Source organism: Lissotriton helveticus, chromosome 3_1, assembly GCF_964261635.1.
Source record: "Lissotriton helveticus chromosome 3_1, aLisHel1.1, whole genome shotgun sequence".
NCBI classification, from domain to species: domain Eukaryota; kingdom Metazoa; phylum Chordata; class Amphibia; order Caudata; family Salamandridae; genus Lissotriton; species Lissotriton helveticus.
In genome coordinates, this window is record NC_136061.1 from 9,420,337 (window position 1) to 9,438,663 (window position 18,327).

At 42.4% G+C, this 18,327-nt stretch overlaps 1 protein-coding gene across 1 annotated transcript in view; it reads left to right on the forward strand.

Annotated features, from left to right (window-relative positions):
• Nucleotides 1–785: 785 nt before the first annotated feature.
• The window catches only part of LOC144822034 (CD5 antigen-like), a 788,570-nt gene continuing 771,028 nt past the window's right edge, over nucleotides 786–18,327 (forward strand). The window contains exon 1 of the mRNA XM_078679102.1: nucleotides 786–835. The gene's annotated coding sequence lies outside the window, so the exon portion shown is untranslated. The remainder of the gene's footprint in view (nucleotides 836–18,327) is intronic.

Below are 18,327 nucleotides of genomic sequence, written 5' to 3' on the forward strand. Positions count from 1 at the left end.
GCATTTACTATGAAAATAGAAAACTACTAGAGTACTATCTCATGTATTTTCAACTAAATATTTACTGAATGGGAATATTTTAAGGTAAATTAATAAGATTTTCTGCATCTGTGACTCTAAACCTGAAGTAGAAACACAAACAGGCTTGCATTAGGGTGCAATTCTCACTTTGACCTGGCTGTCTGATGGCAGATGGGCATCAGCTCAAGAACTTGCTCAAACTCTGAATTTCCCCCATACCCCCACTGAAGCAGAAGAACTTTGAGTTTAGTGGGAGGAGGGGAGCTCCCTCAAAGTCTAAATTACCCTCTTGGCCTCCATGTGTGTTTGTGTTTATATGGCCCAAAAACAAGTGCCATTAATTCTATTCCTTTTAGTTTGTACCTCTATGTGCATTTGTTTATGTCTGTGGTGCTGTGGGAGTCAGTGTGTAAGCACATGTATGTTTGTTTGCACATGTCTTTCTGTGAACGTACCTGTGTTCCTTATGTTTGTGTGTATCTGTTCTTATGAGCACACTTGTGTGAGTGTATGTGTGTATGCTGTACTGTGTGTGTCTTCATAGGCGCATGAAAAGACATTTTTCCAGGTAGGTCATGCTTGGATCAGATCTACAAGTTCAAAGAGATGTAGGTGGGTGGAGTTGATGTCAGTCATGAAGCTGCAAAGGATTGAAACAAATAAGGCATATCATTGGATGCTGGAGGAATGGAAGAACCCTCCCCATGTGCAGGGTGGGGTACATAAAGGCAGTCTGCCTCAAATTAAAGTATAGAGCACTCCAGCCATCCCTGCACACTTGTGGGTACCGGACAGACCTGTGGCACTCCGGAGAGTGAGTATTATGATTCTCAATACCAAAGGATGGTCCTGGTAGAGATTAGAGAGACAACTCCAGACAGGGAGTGATACTCACCCTGACGCAGATGTTCGGATGTTCCGAATGTGGCATGTTCCACAGTATGAGGAAGAAATAAACATGTCAGCTATGAATGGAGATTCCCAACAATGAATATGGAGAATAGACTTGATTACAAGGAGATGGCAGATGGCAGATGGTTGTGTGAATTGTGACCTGTCCTAATGTTTTACCCAATGTTTAATCGGAGCGTGCTGGGAGGGAAAGAGGTAGCTAACCTCTGTACTGTGAACAACGAATAAAGCAAGTGTACCTAATCACTTGGGGCCATATGTATTAATCCGTTTTTGAATCGCAAAGGCCAAAACTTGCTGAATTTCAGCCTTTGCGACTCGCAAACGGCCATTTGCATGTTATGGAATGTATGAAACATTCCCAAAATAAGGAATTGCAAACTTGTGCGATTCCTTATTTTTCCATAGCATTTAGGGAATCGCAAATTTGCGATTCCTTAAATGCTATGTATGTAGCATTTTTGGCTTGCGAATTTTGTTTAAGAATTCGCAAATTACCACCAACTTTTAGTTGATGGTAACTTGCGAATTCTTCCAGAAATGCACAATTTGGCATTTTTAAAGGTGGCATGTGATGCACACACATGCCCATAGGGCATGTATGTGCGCCATATGCACACACATGTTATTTTCAGGGGTGCAGCAGGGTGTCTTTGAGACACCCCTGCACCCTTGCAATAATTCTCAAATTGCGATTAGCAAATTGCGAATTCGCAATTTGAGAAATATTTTGCATTCCTTCCTATGGGCCTCCTGGCCCATAGGAATGCATTGGAAATTATTCCTTAATTGCGAATACGCAAAATGCGAATTCGCAAATAAGGAAGCTTAAGGAATCGCAAATAAAAAAAGCGATTTTTTTCATACATACCATTTTGCAATTCCTAAATAGCGATTCCTTAAAATTCGCTATTTAGGAAATGCAAAATAGTTTGATGATACATATGGCCCATGGTCCTATCCACACAGCTGGGTGCAAAACTCAGTTTGCTCTATTAGTTCTCACTAACTCATATAACTTGAACTTCATTGCATTTTTTTAATTCAGCAGCAATCTCAATCTCAACTTAAATCATTTTTGCCTACTTTCTATTACAATAAACTGTAGTTAATAAGAAATATGGAGGCACAATGTTAAAGCACAACAATGGGGGATCATCTCACAATGAACTCTGGTGAAATGCTGAAGTAAACTTAATATCGTGTTGGTACCTTAAAAAGTCTCCTTGGACCATGCCCACATCACCTTCACCCGTGACACACAGGACACACGGTGTTAATGTAGAATTCCTCACGTGTTTCAAACAAAAACAACTTACTGAAATAGTGAAAAAATGTCAAATCAATCCAGGGCCAATTCAAATGTGAAACCTAAAAACTACTGAGATTGAGACTTATTATTGCCTTCTGTTAGTAATCCCTATTACCTAAGTGTGCAACACATTTAAACTCAATACCTTATTCTTAATGTGTTTGTTTAAATGTTTCGCATCCCTTGTCTTTCTCCAACTTTATCAGCAGAGGGTTTGGTAACTTAAACTTATGTATTAACCCTTTTAGAAGTTCCATACAGTCCCGACCTGTAGTGTCGACAATTTCTTACATTGGTTTAGAAGCTGGCATTCATTTTTCAGCCAGGTAATATGCGCAACACATACTTAGGTAATAATGATTACTAACAGGAAGGCAATAATAAGTCTCAATCTTGTTATTGTTCTGTTGTCTCCTCGTTTTTTAGGTTTCATATTTGAATTGGCCCCGAATTGATTTGTAACACGTGAGGCATTCTACATCAACACTGTGTGTCCTGTGTGTCATGGGTGAAGGTGATGTGGGCATGGTTCAAGGAGATTTTTTAAGGTACCAACACAATATTAGGTTTACTTGTTGTGCTTTAACATTGTGCATCCACATTTCTTATTTTCTACAGTTCCCCTGAAGAAGGGATCTTGCATCCCGAAATGCATTGGGACAGACAAATAGAGATTAACTTCATAAATGTTGTGCTTTGAAAGAGTTTATGTTTATTGTTCTTGTTAATACAATGTTCATAATTGTACAGCATACTCACAAATATTGTAATTGAAAGTATGCAGAAATTATTTTTTGTATTGCATTATGAGTTGAGATTGTTGTTGAATTGAAGGGCCAAGTGATTAGGTACACTTGCTTTATTCAGCTTTGGAAGTAAGGCAGGAGATAACAGACAGAGTGAATGGGGAAAAGAGATTAGTGAAAGTGAGTGTGGGGTACAAGAGATTAAAGCAGTGAACATGGGATACGCTATACTTAATTTGAGCTGGTGGTTTCCGGTGCTTGGCACTGCCAGTTATGGCAGCTGTCACAAGACTATTTTATTAGTCAGACAGACATTAAAGTACTAATACCTCCTAAACTATTCTCGCAGCTTTGGGGGGCCTCAAACAATCTGCATTGTCACCATGGTAGTTGTGTATGTACTGACATTTGCAGATCTGGCAATGGAAACGGGTGGTGCCAGATGGGATGGACTCCTGACGAGGGCCCTAGCACTTATCTTTTGTAAATTAAGCTTTGGGTACAGCTGGTTAAAGACCGTAAGTATGGGGTATTTAACTCAATAGGAAAGAGATGGCAGCAATGGAGGTACTGCAGCACACTACAGACAGTGTGTATGGGATACAAGTTATTAGAGACAATGAGCATGGGGTAGAGGAGGTTAAAGACAGAGGGGCATATGTACAAGGACACACCGCCGCCTTAGCAACAGTTTTTTGATTTTATGGTGGGCTTTTTTTCATCGCCTTATTTACAATTTGCCACTAACTGAAGATAGCGGCACTTTTCTGATGAAAACATCATATTTAAAGATCACCACTTTTGTTAGCAAGAGTTAACGAAAATGAGATGCAAGTTGGGCATTCCTGTGAATAAACTGCCAGTAACCCCACTTCGCAATATTAACAAGGAATTCCTTGTATGCTGCAAAACCCCAAAAACTGACTCTAAGTTCAGTTAGAGGCAGTGTTTTAAGACCAGAAAATAACTGGTCTTCAAATTGGTGCAAACACCTGGTGCCTCATTTCAGAGGTTTTGGTGCTGGACAGTGCAGCAAAGAATGTTGCTGCACTGCTGTGCACCAAAGCAAAAGCTCAGCAATGTGCCCGACAATAAGATTGGGTGCAGTCCTCCGCCTCACTCATGAAAAGTGTTGCATAACTGCGACATAACAGCATTGCAACACTTTTCACTTTCCCCCATTCAGACACCATGGCTGCGCTATATTTACTGTACGGCGCTCCATTTCATAAGGATTTACACATATATGTCAGTATTCCTGATGTATTTGTCAACACCAAAGTCACGCATTGCTACAATTTTATCACACGCATGATGCAACTCCAGCAATGCATGGGCCAGGCCTATCCCTATGGCACTGCGTCATCCTTATGCCCGCCATGAGGCATGCGGAAGGTTTTAATGCAATGGTGTCCTAGAATTGTTGCAGTGAAATCTTATACATTTCACTGCGCCACTGCTATGAGGCCTTGTTACATGGGAACGCCAACCCTGTGTACATCCTACCTGACACAGGCATAATGTGGCGTAAAGTCCACATTTGTAAAGCGCACAATCACCCGTTAGGGTCTCTAGGCGCTGGGGGCCGTCGGGAAGATTAAGCGAGCTATTGCCCAGAGTCACATGGTGCTGGGCTAACCTGCCGCTGGAGCCGGGGATCGAACCGTGGTCCCCAGATTCCAGCGTCAGTCGCCCTGGCCGCGGCGCCACACCTCTTCCTAAGGGGGGTCACAAGGGCACGCATATGCCTATATGTGTCCCTTTGAGTTTAGTTTGGTGTCCAATGTGTCTGCTGTCACCTTCTCCGGTGGCCAGCGACCCCCCAGATGCTCGGTCTATTGACACAGAGTAGCTGCCAGTTTGTCGGTGCAGTTGGAGCTCCATCTGTGGCGTTCGCATGCTGCGGTGTTGGCATCTCTGAGAGTTGGCGTAGTGGTGGTGCTAAGGGAGTTGCAGAAGATTTCTTTGATGGCCTTGATACAGCTGTGGCTTGGGGGGGATGATGGCGGTCGTGTATGGTGGGTGTGATGAAGGCGTGATGTTTACTATGATGGTTGGTCCAGGAGAGTTTGGGGTGTTGCTGTAGTTCATTATCATCAAAAATCTTTATTCTATTCAAAGAATCATCAAAGCTTATAAGACAGGTCTTTGTACATATTATAATTTACATTAATCTAAAAAGAAGCATAAAAACATATTATACTTACAAGGTCCTAAAATGCAAGACATATATACTGTTAGAAATTATTTCTTTTAGTCTTGACCCCCTATTGTACTTAATCTTCGGAATACAGTACAAAGATAACAATTCAATTAGCACGAGCGGACCAATTTACACTCCACTACTGCTAGGATTTTCAGATCATTCCAGCTACAACCATTAAAAGATTAAAAGTGTATACACAATTGTAAAAATCCGTTGTTTAAACTTTTTTTTTTTTTTTAAATTTAAGCCCATTTCTATAGCTTATGTGACTAACAGCTAACAAAAATGTACTAACGTAAAAAATAATGAGTTAGCCACTGTCAGTTTTTAAGATTCTAAGGGACTGATGTTTAAACTTCTGCACAAAGGCTTAATCCACTTACATCTGGGGCTAGCAGTGACTTTGTGTGTTATGAATTCCCAGTATATAGATTTGATCTCTCTCTTTGAATCAGGGGTCAACAGGCTCAGGGTTGCCCAATATCGGCTCAAACCTAGATCGGCGAGCCATTTGCGGATGTGGGCCAACCCAGGGAAGAGTGACAAATACATCCAGATGCAGTAGCTCCCTCAGGGTCTGCCTGTAGATCTCTAACTCCTCCGTTGTCCAGATTCTGACCCCTTAGGCCAATAGTCTCCATACAGCAAGAAATTCTATTCTTTTTATCCCAATATCATAGGAAAGAGGGATCATCAGGGTATTTTTGGGCGTGTGTGTCAGCATTATTATGATTTTATTTTCCTTATGACGAGAGACTGTAGGTTTTCTCCTCCCAGCTCAGATCCATAGAGTGTAGCTGATAGAGCTCTGGCTTTATAAACTGTAAATGCAGGAGTAATGGCCTTTGATGAGGTAGAGTGCTGCTTCTTCACTACAGGAATAGAGTTCTGCATTAGGATTGTATCTGGCTTATTTATTTGAGTCTCCCATGTAAGTTTCGAGTCGAGAGTAACATCTAGATATATAAAATTTGGGACACATTCCAAAAGCTCCCCAATCAATGTTAATTTTTTCTTTAAGTTTTTATGTGGGTTGATACCTATGTATTTGGTTTTGATGGTGTTTAACTCAATTCCCTTTGTCTTGCAATAAATATGAAGGCTATCAAGTAAGTTTTGGAGACCCTTATGTGTTTGTGACAGTATTGTATCATCTGCAAAGGTGAGAGCACAAGTATGGGTGCCTCCAAGCTTGGGGGAATTGTGTGAAGCTGAGGGTAGATGTTCTACCATGTTGTTTAAATATAATAGGAACAGGGTTGGTGCCAGGACAAAGCCCTGGCACGACCCTCTCCTAATCAGAATTTCTTCTGAAATCTCTCCTCCTGGGCCCCAGCAAACCTTTGCAAAATTCCTGTTGTGAAGTCTTATGATCTGATCTAAAATCTTGTCTGGGAGTCCCCATAAGAGATCTCTGATAATGGAATCAAAAACTGCTTTCAAAGATATATGAAGGCAACATATAGGGGTCTCAGCTTTATCTTTGTATATTTCCAAGCTATACTAAAGAGTCTAAATACTTGATCTATTGTGCTTATTCGCTGTCTAAAGCCAGCCCGACAAGGTGAGAGGATGTCTTTCTCTTCCATCCAAGCATTTAGCTTGGCTAGAATTTGATTGGCATAAACCTTTTGGGTAATATCAATCAGACTGATGGGCCTTTAATTAGCTGGATCGTACCTACTACCCTTTATAGGTCTCGCCTGATCTAGCGCATGTGCTAGCCTGGCCAAGACATTTAGTAGGTGAGTTATCAAAGTGCTACCGGCTGGCTTCTCGCTTGCGTTCACGCGAGCATGCACACGCGCAGCCACCATCTGTCTCCTCTATCACTGGTCATTAAGTTGCTTGTTTTTATTTCAGGTGCTTTCCCCTCTGCATCCATCCGATCACTTTCCCTTTCGTTTGAATTCAAATGTAAATTACCATGATGTGTAAATTTTTTCGAGTTGCATCAAAATAGTCTTATTATTATTAGTCTTATGATTAATCGTATTGGTCTCAAACTTTGTATTCTCTTCCATGCATGACAACGTGTTTACTGTGCTCGTCAATGCCTACCAACTATACAAACTGGTATTGGGCCTAATTTAATTGCTCCCAACATGCAACTTGAATGGATTACAGTTCGCACACAGACAAAAATACACCCACAGAACCACACACACACAACCACACACACAACCACACCCACATACACAACCACACCCACAACCACACACACAACCACAACCACATACAATCACACAAAACCACACACACAACCACACCTACAACCACACCCACACACACAACCACACAAAACCACACACACGCACAACTACACACACAACCACACAAACGCAACCATGCACTCACACATACGCATGTTACCATCCTTGTGGGGACTATGTGTGAATACCTGACTTGTGGGGACTAACCTTTCCCAATGTTTTTAAAATATACTAATAACAGAAAAATGTTAAGAAAAAATTCACGATACAGGATCCTGCTTCAAATTTGAAAATATATTGTTATTTAACCCCTTCAGTGCGGCGCACGTTCAGCGGATGTCGCGTGCACTACCTCGGTAGTGCTGCGAACGTCCGCTGAACGTTCTGGCCCCGCCCACGCAATAGAATGTTCCGCACCAGCGTGGAACGTTCAGCGCAGCGAAGGGGTTAATAGTGCGCATAGCACCATCCTTGTGGGGACTTGAACACGTGCTACCATCCTTGTGGGTACCTAGTCCGTAAGACTATTTGTGATTGAACACAGTCAAAGGTACATGGCTAAATGTTTATTTTATCAACAATATACACAAACAACATTATAATCTATTCATATATGAATCACTGCACATATGAATGGATTCTGTCAAGAGCTGACTACTGCAAATGGCTTTTTGATCAATCTTCGGAAAAAATGTTTGTCCAAGCTACAGATTGTGCAAAATGCTGCAGCCCCGCTCTTTGTATTGTCTTTAAGGAATCACAGGACATAGGACCCAGCTGTTTTAAGCGGAATTTGCTACCTTACATTCCAACACCTTGTCTTCGTTCATCTTCTGCCCATGATTTGATTGTCCCCAGGTTAAAAAAATGTTCCAGGGGGGGGGGAAGCTTTTTGGTGGGCGCAACCAGGCTATGGAATTCTCTCCCAATTACGCTGAAACAAGAAACTCACTTATTCATTTTTAGACAAGCGTTAAAGACGTGGCCGTTTAGTCTGTAAGGTGTATTTCGAACATCCTAGCTTCCCTCCTGTTTCTGTTGAGCAAGTGTGTTGACACCCTCGGGTGACTGTTTCGCACTATACAAGTCACATTTTCATTTCATTTCATTATACTAGTGGTATACATTAAAGACTAGGCCTGGACGGCAAATACTGTTCTGTTTGCGGAATTTGCTGAATTTGGGTAATTTGTTGTTAATTTGCACTTTCAAAATGCGTATTTGCTAGATATTTCCCCCTGAGCACAAAAACAGCAATCGTAAACAGGAAACAAGCATTACAAACGGGGGAAACAAGCAATTCCACGTATTCACGGAATTTCTGCGTGCTCGCAGAGATTTTTTACCATTTTGCTGAGCTTTGCGTAGCGTGACTACGCAAATTCCGCCCACCCCTATTAAAGACAGATTATGTTAATGTGCCAGCAAATATCATATCTTGCTTAAAGAAAGACACTTTAAGCTGTATTTAACCTATGTATTAGTGCTTAAAATCTTATGAGATAAGGGAACTAACACATAAAGAAATGAACATATGGAACCAAGGAATATGGTCAAGTGGAATTCATTTTTGCCAAAATAGATGTTCAAGTCTCCTCAGAGATAGTGGGTGAAGATCACTGTATTTAGGTCTCCAAAGAAATAGTTTATACATTCAAAGCTTAAATCCCATTATGAAGAGTGGGTAGCTAATGATGTTCAAGTCCACACTGAGGTTGTGTATGATTATAGGAATGCCCAAGTCCACACAGAGATGGTATGTTAGGATAGCCATGTTTAAGTACCCAAAAAGATAGTGTGTTATCATAGGGATGTTCAAGTCCCCACAGAGATGGTGTGTTGTTATAGTTACATTCAAGTCCCCACAAAAATAGTTTGTTATTATAGTGATGTTTAGGTGCCCAAAAGATAGAACATGAAGGTGATTGTGTTTAAGTCCTCGTTAAAATAGGGCCTAATTCACAAGGGTGAACTTAGACAAAAAGTCTAACTTCACTACTTTTCAGTATTCACAAAGCCCCATCCAGAGAATGTGAAGCTGATGATAATCAAGTCAAAGCAAACACAAGGAGATGATGGACGGAGTGCTGAAACTTTTCAGTCACTCACCCCCAGTCACAGATCTGGATTGAATCCATCATCATTCTTTAGCTCACTTCGCCATCCCAGTTCAGACCCAGCTATATGCAAATCAGTCTTGACCCTGTGCCTCATGGCATACAGCGCTTGCGTTTAATTACAGGAAAGCTCAAGTCCCCAAAGAGGTTGTATGTTTTTATAGTGATCTTTAAGTCCCCACAGAGATAGCACGTGAAGATGATTGTGTTTAAGTCCTCATTGAAATAGGGCCTGATTCACAAAGGTAAACTTAGACAAAAGAATCTAAAAATTTAACTTTTCAGTTTCACAAAGTTAAACTTAGACCAAAAGTCTAACTTCACTACTGTTCTGTATTCACAAAGCCTAATACAGTGTAAGCAAAGCTGATGATATTCAAGCCAAAACAGAGCTTGCGTGTAATTACAGGAATGCTCAAGTCCCCACAGAGATGGTGTGGTGACTATAGTATTACCACGGTCGCCAAGGAGAATGTGTGTGATTACAGACATGCCCAGGTACTGCACAGAGATGGTGTGTGATTATAGACATGCCCAGGTCCCCACAGAGATAGTGTGTGATTTTAGACATGCCCATGTCACCACAGAGATAGTGTGTGACTATAGAGATGTTGAGTTCCCCAAAGAGATAGTGTGGGATTATGTTTTACATGAGCACCAGTTACATTACAGTTGGACACATTCATATTTTGGTAGGCACCTGAAGATTATGGGATTTGCCCCGAATCACAGGATGTTGTGCGTCCCTGCTGAGACTCAAACCTGATTCCCCAGCTTCGAGGTCGACCGCTCTAGCCGTTAGTTGTAAGTTTAACCAAGAGTCTAACTTTACTACTTTTCAGAATTCATAAATGTAAGTTACGAGTAGTATCTTTACAACTGCAGAGTTTTTGCACTCAGGGCAGAGTTTCCACATTCAAGTAGAATCTCCACAGTCTGGACAGAATCTCCGCACTCGGGGCAGAGATGCAGATCTCTGCCCGGAGTGCGGAAACTCCACAATCGTAAAGATGCTCCTCGTAACTTACCTTTTTGGATACCAAAAAGTAGTAAAGATACACTTTTGGTATAAAATACAGATCAAAAGTCTAACTTTTCTTTTGTGAATCGAGCATATAGTGTGTGAAGATAATGATGCTCAGGCTTGTTTAAGCTAAGCATTGTGTGCTATTATATTGGATTTCAAGTCCCTTCTGACTTAGTGCTTGGAGGTTATCTTGGGCAAGTTCATATATTGATAGTAAGCAAAGATAATGATGTTAAAATATCCACAAGAATAATGTATTATTACAGGCTTTTTCAAGCCTCCACATACTGTGTGATTATGGCTGTGATGAAGTCTCTACCAACATAGTGAGAGAAGATTATCATGGTCTTGTCCATACATCGATAGTGTGTAAAGATGATGACATTTAAGTCTCCACAGAGATAGTGTGTGAATTCAGGCATGTTTAAACCTTTGCATATTGTGTGATTTTTGTGGTGTTCAAGTCTCTGCTGACATAGTGTTTGGAAATTATCATGGTCAAGTCCACACAGTGAATGTGTGTAAAGGTAATGGTATTCAAATCCTCACAGAGAAAATGTGTTATTCTAGTGAGTTTCAAGTCCCCTCAGAGATAGTGTGTGATTATTGGGATGTTATGTTGTGAATGTATCTAGGACCCTAATTAAATATTCCAGATTCATGCCCTTATGTGGTTATAACAAATAATATCCTTATAAAGGCATAAGAATCATATCCATATTTAGTCATAGCCAATGCAGTCCAAATACGGCAAGGCTACTCCCATAGACTCCTAGAAAGTACAACGCCTTCTTTAAACAAACAAAGCCTCCAGCAGCCCGGGAATTCCCCCTGCTTTTGTTTTGATTTCCCCAAGAACTCCTGGAGTCCAGAAAGAACTGTAAGTTCTTAGTGACGTCTTATGTCCAACCTTACGTCAAACTCGGCACCTTTCAGGTATATATATATACCTGCATTGCCTTAAGCAAACACACGGTGGTTTGTAGCAGAGCGGCTATCTACTTGCCCGACAACCAGTCGATGCAAGTGCTGAAGGAAGCCGACCCTCCCATTTGACGCACTGAGAGAGACGCTGTCTTTTCGCCTGCCGAGAAATCCAGCTACAGTGTTTCCAGTCACCCTTGCGGGTTGCTGGGAGATCGAGTCCTGAGAGAGAGATACAAGACCTCCTTCATTCTATAAACAAGGTACGGAGCTGATTAGATCCTTAAGAGAATTCTTGATGCAGATTCTTGGCAAAACTATCTTAACTCACTTATTCCTTCCCACGTACTAGGCTTAGGTCAGGTACACCGGGGTAGGCGTATTTTAGAAACACCAATTGAGCACGTTTAGTCAACTTTTATAATTGTATGTATATATTTTATCCATTTTAAAGTATCATATGGCTCAGAAACCATATCAATGCTTTTACAGTATTATTTCATAATACTCCTTTTACTGTACACACTTTACTTCATGACAAGTATTGCAATTGTGGCAATTCACTTCTCTTGCACGAGAAAGAGGACTGCTCAATAAATAACAACTTTTATTTCTCTGCACTCTGGTGAAACTAAGCATGCACGATTGACTGAGTGAAATAGCTGTCTATTGTTTTCACACGACTCTGGAGATATACTCCTTGTTCTGGGGGGAGCAAAGCCCTTCTTGTCTAATCAGGAAAGTTAACTCCTTCCTGTTCATTCGAGAAAGTTTCTAGTGACCTCTGAGCTAGCTGGCATTCAAAATTAAGTCTAACATATTCAATAGAGACCTAGATGACCTCAGTCTTACGTCTAAACTATCGTTTACGTTATTCCAATGCGCAGAGCCTATTGGGAATATAGGAACTACACTACGTGGCGCCCAACGTTTGGTAAGGCGATAATCTAACGCAATATACTAGAGTAACTCAGTCGTGCTTTTCACACATACCCCCTTTCCCGTAAAAACTCCAATAGACGTCTGGAGTGGGTAAAGGGTTAATATATGCCGCAACTTAGTAGGAAGAGATTCCTATGTATAGTTTTTGGTTTAGTCAACGTTGAAGGATACAGTGTTCCAAAATATTGTGCACCTAGTCTTTGTTTCCTTGAAACTTGCTCTACAACAAAAAAACTTTCTGTCAGTAAAATGGGGGAAAGTGAAGATGAAAGGGAGAGAGCTAGAATAGCAGCTCAACTTCTAGCGGATGACACAAGTCTCCAAAATGAAGACCCGAATGCTATAAATGTAAGTAAACTATGCTATTAAACTTATAGAAAATGGACTATCATCAAGAGGTGGTACAGTCATATTTGTGGTAGAGGCCCATGAATATCGGCAGACAGAGGTATTCTATTCATGGATACATTTTCCTGAAGGAAATCCGATAACACACGATTTCCACTATTACAAAATAGAGGAATCTCCAGAGAACTACGCCCGTTTCGAGGACGTTGAAATTCCACTAACATACCAAGAGCACCTGCTCTGGTTTAATGGCGTCAAAATCACATCACCAGGCTCGGTCCACTAGGCAGACCAGGAGCCACGTGGCCAGTTCTAGCCGGCTATACACCACATCCCGAGATTGAAAAAATTTCAGACCGGGAACTTTTAGCTCAGCTAAAACAACTAATTAAAATACATAGACAATTGGTCCAATATGTCATGCGGACTTCAACAGTCCAACCAGTAATAAAAATTCCGCAGCACACCTCTCACCAGGGGAACACAAATAAAATCACACCAAAGAATATACAATCAGCCATTGGCAAAATACCCGCAAAACGGGAACAAATTCCATTCTGGTTAGCTCAAAAAATCACTCAAATAGAGGCAGTATTCCCTTATACTACCCCTCATGAAAAACACAGAATACTGACTATCTGTCTTCCAATGGGGATCGCACCACATGTGGAGGACTGTGACACTTGGGGCACAGTCTTTGCTTCGATATATACAAAAACACATGGTGTTCCGTCTATGGCGGTTATAACAGACGTACTAAGACAGATTAAAAATGAATATGGTCCAGAACCTGCTTTAACTCTAGGTATGAAATTACTGAAAGACTTTAAGCAAGTCTCGGGTATACTACTAGCCAACATAAAAGGAGAAGCAGCATCTGTGGCGATCTGGCAGAAATTGAAAGAAACAGATATAGCAGAACAACATTTTGAACTTGCCAGAATCATAGAAAAATCCTATGAAGAACTAGGTAGAGATAGTTTGGGTGGGAAACCACTAAAACCCCAACTAATTGGAAATCCTGAAAAAACTTTTATTAAAAATAATCTGAACACTCCAAAAAAGAGGTGGGAGGGTAACAAACAAACCACTCCCAGAGAAAACAGTTTCAGTCCAAAGGAAAGTCTCCTCAACGAAAAGACAGATCTGCAGAAAGAGGAGAAAAGTCTCCCCACAGGGAGCCCTCTGAAAAAAGATACAACCTTAGAAATAGAGACAATTTGAGAAAACCTGACAGATATCAAGATATTGATACACGTCACTCTCGATCTTTTCAGACTTCCTCACAGAAATCGGAAAGAAGAGGACGGTCAGAACACAAAGAAGAGCACGTCAAGTCCAAAGACAAGGAACCTGCTCATCAAAGTAAAAAATTACAATATCCAAAGAAGAAGGTAGCTAGTATTAAAATAAAACATGCCAAGGATTCTGAGGACATAACTGAAAAACGGAGTGTGGGTCCAGACAATGCTAGACAGCGCAGCAGAAGTGACCATAGCTCGCAAGATCGTGATGAATCTTCTGGAGGCAGTGGACACGAATGAATACATTCAGGTGGAAACTGCAGACACCATAGTTAGTGTGCCCCATACATTATATGAAATAACATTACGTATAGAGGGGGACAAGACTAGGAAAATAAGGGGTCTCTTTTGGGATAACCTTTCTAAGGGCTATGATATCCTTCTAGCAGAAAAAGACTGGCCACCAGAGTTTGTCAGGGAGTGCCCACATGGCGAAGAAATGATTATGCCTGCCTTCTCAAATCAAATTCCAATTCATAAAAAATACACATTTGCTAGAAAGTGGGCAGTAGCCCAGGCTCCTGCATTATATAAAAAGCATGTAGGATGGGATGAGGATTCTCCTCACTATAAAATCCAGTTAAAAAATCAACCCGCTGCACAAAGGCAGTATCCTGTTAAGCAAGAAGCTAAAAAGCAAGTCAGGGAGATCTTAGATCAACTTGAATATCAGGAGGTGATTGAAACATGCACCTCACAAATGAACAATCCTTTTTTTCCTGTCTCCAAGCCAGACAATTCCTATTGTCTAGTTTTGGACTACAGACACTTAAACTCTTGCTGTAAAACATTTGCAGTACAAAACTCACACAGTGCAGCACTAATGAATAACATCCTGCGCAAAAAATATAAAACGACATTAGACATTTCGAATGGTTTCTTTTGTCAAAACGTAGCACCTGAATTCAGGTATTTGACCGCTTTCTCAACAATGGGGGCGCAAAAATAATTTTGCCGTCTCCCACAGGGATTCAAGAATAGCCCAGGATTATTCTCAGCAAGAGTAACAGAGTTACTTCAAATATATGATGATGAGGCATTATCTTATGTCGACGACATCTATCTCACAGACGATGACCTGGAGACTCACTTAAAAATAGTGAACACCATTGTAGTAGAGTGGGGTCTGCAATCCCATGGCCACCCCAGATTTTTGCTTTTTGCTTCACTGGTTTACGACTTTCCCTGGCTGTGGGCTTGCTAATCAGACCCACAGCCTAGCTGTTCTCTCTCTAAATTACAACCATGTACCCTAGGTGCAATTACCAATTGGTACTGGGCCACCTTATCAGTCCCTGTACAGTATACCTTAGGTATCCAGGGCATAGGTGTACCCAGGGCCTACCAGGGGCTGCAGGATGCATTATGCCACCCCTGGCTGGCCATCTAAATCTGACACAACTGGCTGCACGACAGCTGGGGCAAGGTGGTGTAATCACCCTTTGCTTTAGATATAGTTCCCTATATCTAAACCTAAAATGGACACATATATTCCTATCAGTCACTCCTATGGCAGGCCTTATCAATCCTGAAGGCAGAGTGCTTGGAATTATGTGAGATGGTGCTCTGGCATGAGCTGAGCCCGTTTGCAGCTTGCGGAACCAAGTCCTAATAGCTGTTCCATGATAACGCTATACCATATACTCTTAAGTGCATTATAATCCTCGCGGTTAAATGCTATAACATTATCAAAACATGTCGAGCCAATTCTGGCGACGGGGGTATCATTCCACCCTTCTAGAGGGACACGACATGAATGTAACTGTGAACCCCGGTTAAAGTTAACTCGAGCCTCAGCATCACAAAATGGATGCTGCCACCACAGACACAAGTCTGACCTCCTGCTGCTGGGAGTCCTTCCAGCGAGGGAGGCTTGGACAAAGGGTTTCCTGCCTTGGGAGGTGCTAGCACCACCCCAGACAGGATTTTGTGTATTAGGTAGGCCCAGGCTGAAAGGAATGAGACATGCCTGGGGCACACAAGGTGCCCTGTGCATACACCGGTTCCAACCAGTTGCTGGGGCACTCCAGCCCCAGCTCTGGCGGGAAACTGGACAAAGGAAAGGGAGTGTAGCCACCCCACTTCCTGGACCCACCCAGAGGAGGGACCTAGTCGTAGTGCAGCCCCCCTTAGCTGAATAAAGGTAGGAGCTGGTCCCATTCCCAGTTAGATTAATCTTGCCAACTTCCACGAAGAAACTCTTGACCTTCGACCTCCTGAACATCAGAAGACTGAAGAATCTCCCCTACGGTCAGGGAGTGACCATCCTGCTTCGCAGGCACCATCAAGCTCCTGTGCGGTTTGCTGCAAGTCCTTCCTTCCAGGAATCCGACGACCCAGCTCAACGAGACCCGGACCTCCAGACCTTTCTGACCTCTACCCACATCCACAGCACAGCTGGGACCCGTGGGTGTGACGAGCAATGTGGAGACGGCCACCTTGACGAAACCTGCACAGCGCTTCCAGCACAACCCCCGAGGGTTCCTCGAGTGAGTGCATTGGGGACTGAGAAGCCCCACACTGACGCAGCTCCTGCACCAAAGACCAGCCCCCCAGCATCCCCGTGATCTTCGTGGGGCCCTTTTGCTTGGTTGCTGCTTTTCCTGTTGTCTGGTCACTTGCCAGCTGACTAGTGACCTCAGAGATGACGACCCAAAGAATTCAACACTACTAGTCTGGTCCCACAGACTGGCCCTTGATTCCTTGTAAAAGAGAAGCACCCCGGACCCTCCTGGTCCGCAACAGATGCCATCTTTGTTCCACCACGTGGCTTGCATTAGCCAAGGCCTGTTGTCCAGATCGACGATCCGACACCGCCAACAGCAGCAGACTACATGGGACAGCTCTTGCCTCCAGCCTGGTCGTGAAGAGCAGCTCCTGGTCCGCGCAGCTACAGAGAGAAGCAACCCCTCCTTCAACTGAACGCGGCAACAGCTCCTGGTTCCCTCCTGGTTCCAGCACCGTCACTGGCTAGTGACCAAGACTCTGTCCCCTTCCTTTTCAGGACTTCCTTCTTCCTAGTTCCATCCTTGGAATCACCGGACTCCTCCATCTGGCTGCCTGCCAGCAACTTCTTGTTTCAGGCATCACCGGGATCAACGCAGCAAACCCGACACTACTTCAGCCCTATGCACCCGCAGCCTGTGGGTTAGGTAACTAAAGCTTCTAGGTACTGAAGTCTGTGTTCACTATCCTAGTGTCCAAGTCTACTGTTGTTTTCCCTCCATCCAGCCGGGTTCGCCCGGAATCCGTAACTTTGCAAACTGTAGCATCCATAGACGTTGGTACGCATCCCGCGTGAGAGTTTCCACTCTGCACGTGAGTCCCGTGGGCCTCCTGCTCCGTACTTACCTAGTTCGTAGCGTAGTCCCAACGATCCTCCAGCCTCTGGATCTCCTTACAGTACTTTCTTTCCTCGCATTCCATTGTTTTGAGTATATGGTTTGTCGTGCCCCTAAGGCACACGTGTAAATATTGTGCAAACTCGTATTTCTTTTGTAGTATTGTCATGTGCTTAGCCCTCTGACCTCATAAAGAGTCCAGAGGTGTATGTTAGTTAATAAATATCCTTTTATTTTCATAACAACCTGTGTGGTGTCCTTTCATGTAGTATTTAAGGGGTTATACTGTGGTAAAACAGCTGGCTTCACATGCCATTCAGAGTTTAGCCTAAAGACTGATTTTGTCCATGCTACTAGGCTAGCTGGTCTATAAGGTTGACTTTACAACCAATCACCATAAGGGTTGTTTGGACTGATACAAGGTGATCACTAGAACTAGTGAGCATCATATATCAGGCCAACTTCTGACAACCATAATACTTGGGTTCGCAGCTGAAGGGTACAAATTCAACTTTAAAAAGTCACGAATTGCCCATCTAACTGTCCTGTTTTTAGGATATGAATTATCAAGTGAAGGCAAAAGCCTAGCAGACAACTTCTTAGAGAAGTGTGCAGTACGCCAAGCTCCAAAAACACTGAAGAACTTACAATCAATACTAGGTTTCCTGAATTTCGGAAGAACATACATTCTAAATTATGCGGAGAGGGTTAAACCTCAATACGAATTAATAAAACCTGATTTCAAACCAATTAATTTCTCTCAGAAACACACAGAAATTTTAAGATCATTACAAACAGACATGTTAACTAAAACAAAACTGCAAACACGCGAAAACGTACGCAACCTTGTAATCCGAGTCATCCCAGGAAGATGCGGATTCACATACCTGACCTCTAATGAGAGAGAAACTGTA